Source organism: Phalaenopsis equestris, unplaced genomic scaffold (assembly GCF_001263595.1).
Source record: "Phalaenopsis equestris unplaced genomic scaffold, ASM126359v1 Scaffold000350, whole genome shotgun sequence".
Taxonomy (NCBI): domain Eukaryota; kingdom Viridiplantae; phylum Streptophyta; class Magnoliopsida; order Asparagales; family Orchidaceae; genus Phalaenopsis; species Phalaenopsis equestris.
In genome coordinates, this window is record NW_018164792.1 from 86,569 (window position 1) to 89,327 (window position 2,759).

Sequence of the window (2,759 nt, forward strand, 5' to 3'; positions counted from 1 at the left end):
CCGGATCGGCGTCCGCACGCAAGCTGCGTGCGGACGCCTATCCGCATGGAATAATTTTTCCCATTAAAGGCATGCCCATTAAAGTTAATATCCCTTGCTTTAATCACCAACGTCTTTGACCCAAGAATGGCAAGCTCTTTTATTTCGCCAATCACAGGGAAGCATTAATTGCGAATTCCAAATGCAAGCGGGAGATCTATTTCGGGAAACAGAAATAACAAAGGAAGGAATTAAGCTCTTTTTCTTAATTTGTAAATCAAAGAAAAGAAAAGTATTTAAATATATTTAAATACATTCTATAAATGCAAGACCAGCCCAAACGGAGCAGTGGACCAGACTCCACCGTCTTAACAATTCTCCCACTTGGAGACTGAAACACTAGCTATATCATTCACTAGCTGCGTCGTTCTTTTCCTCAAACATGCTCCCTCAGTCAATATATCAACATCAATATAGCCTTGTACCTCCAAGCTCTTTCCTGGTTTACTCTCGTATCTACAACGTATCTACTAATATCTCCCACTGCATGGGCAACATCCCGCTTCAATTGAAAGCCATTTTCAACAAGTCTGGCCTTGTACCATTTATTGCCATCAAACACAGTCTTCACCCGGTACACCCACTTGTTATGAAATACTTTCTTCCCTGATAGAAATTCTGTTAGCTCCCACTTGCTCAAATTTTTATCTTGCAAGATTTCTTCATAGCTTAGTGGTTCTCCACTATCTGTCCGTAGAAGATCCGGTTTTCCTGCATTTAGCGTTCTGCCACTTTCAAGAAACTGACTTTTTTCTGCTTCCCCATAATGCATCTCTGACTAATGTGTCCACGCTTGAGTAAATCTGTAGTCATATATCGTACGACGCAGTTCAACGTGTGAATTATAGTAATATACTGTTATATGTGTTATATTGAGTCTATTTAAAAAAATTAAAGTGAAACTGCGGAGACTATTTGAGTGAAACTACAGAGGTTATTTATGAGGGTTATTAAGGGTCATTGAGGGCAATAACTATAATAACCCCACAATAATCCCTCAATAACCCTACAATAACCTGCATAGTTGCAATCTAATGACCACCCAATAATCTGTTGTGAAAAATGACGGCAATAAACAAAAAATCAGATGGAGAAAAATCGCAAAATAGAAAACACAATGGAACACACAGATTTACGTGGTTCGGCAAATTGTCTGCGTCCACAGAATTGCAGATGATTTTATTACTTTGAGGATTACACTGTCGAATACGTTGACTTACAAGAAAGAACTCTCTCTCCTCTCTCTCTCTCTCTCTATACCCGAGATTACACCTCAAGAAGAGAACAAAAGAATTCCAAGGCAGAGCCAAACCTGCTACAAAAAATTATTCCATGCGGATCGGCGTTCGCACGCAGCTTGCGTGCGGACGCCGATCGATCCGGACCGTAAATCACATGATTTACGGTCCTGATGTATTTCGGTGGGCCCCACCTAAAATTTTTTATTTTTTATTTTTAAAAACGGAAATAATCCTGACCGCAGATCACCGTGATCTACGGCCAGGATCGAACACCGCATGCAGAGATGCATACGGTGTCCGCACACAATAATCTCCCACCTGCTACACCCTTTTTTTCCTTTCCCATAAGCAAAAACCAAGAAGCAAGTTTTTGATGAGGTTAGGAGGAGCTTCATGCCAAAAAGACACATGATTCCCTTTGTAGCCTTATTCTTATAGAGCACACAAGAGATCTCTTGTTTCTTGTAGAGAATCTATTTGTTGGCCCATTAAAGGCAAGCTCATTAATGTGCAAGCCCATTAATGTGAATATCCCTTGCTTTAATTAACAACGTCTTTGGCCCAAGAAAGGTAAGCTCCTTTATTTCGCCAATCACAGGCAAGCATTAAATGCGACTTCAAAAAGCAAGCGGGAGATCAATTTCAGGAAACAGAAATAACAAAGTAAATAATTAAGCTCTTTTTCTTAATTTGTAAATCAAAGAAAAGAAATGTATTTAAATATATTTAAATACATTCTATAAATGCAAGACCAGCCCAAACGGAGCAGTGGACCAAACTCCACCGTCTTAACAATTCTCCCACTTGGAGACTGAAACACTAGCTATATCATTCACTAGCTGCGTCGTTCTTTTCCTCAAACATGCTCTCCTCCACCTCAACAACTTAAAACTCTGGTTTTCATACTAGAAGATCAGCTGAAGTCGAACACAACTTCAATTTCTCAAGAGCAACTCCCTCAATTGATATATCAACATCAATATAGCCTTGTACCTCCAAGGTCTTTCTTGGTTTACTCTCGTATCTACAAATATCTCCCACTGCATGGGCAACATCCCGCTTCAATTGAAAGTCATTTTCAACAAGTCTAGCCTTGTACCCTTTATTGCCATCAAACACAAACTTCACCCGGTACATCCACTTGTTATGAAATATTTTCTTCCCTGATGGAAATTCTGTTAGCTCCCACTTGCTCAAATTTTTATCTTGCAAGATTTCTTCATAGTTTAGTGGTTCTCCACTATCTGTCCGTAGAAGATCCGATTTTCCTGCCTTTAGCGTTCTGCCACTTTCAAGAAACTGACTTTCTTCTGCTTCCCCATAATGCATCTCTGACTAATGTGACCACGCTTGAGTAAACTTGTAGTCATATATTGTGTGTCAGTTTTCTACACCAAGTCAGTACTAATGCTCCATTAGTAACTTTCCAAGTACTATCTAAGAACACTACTGAATGACCACCCTCATTGAGCTGCCCAA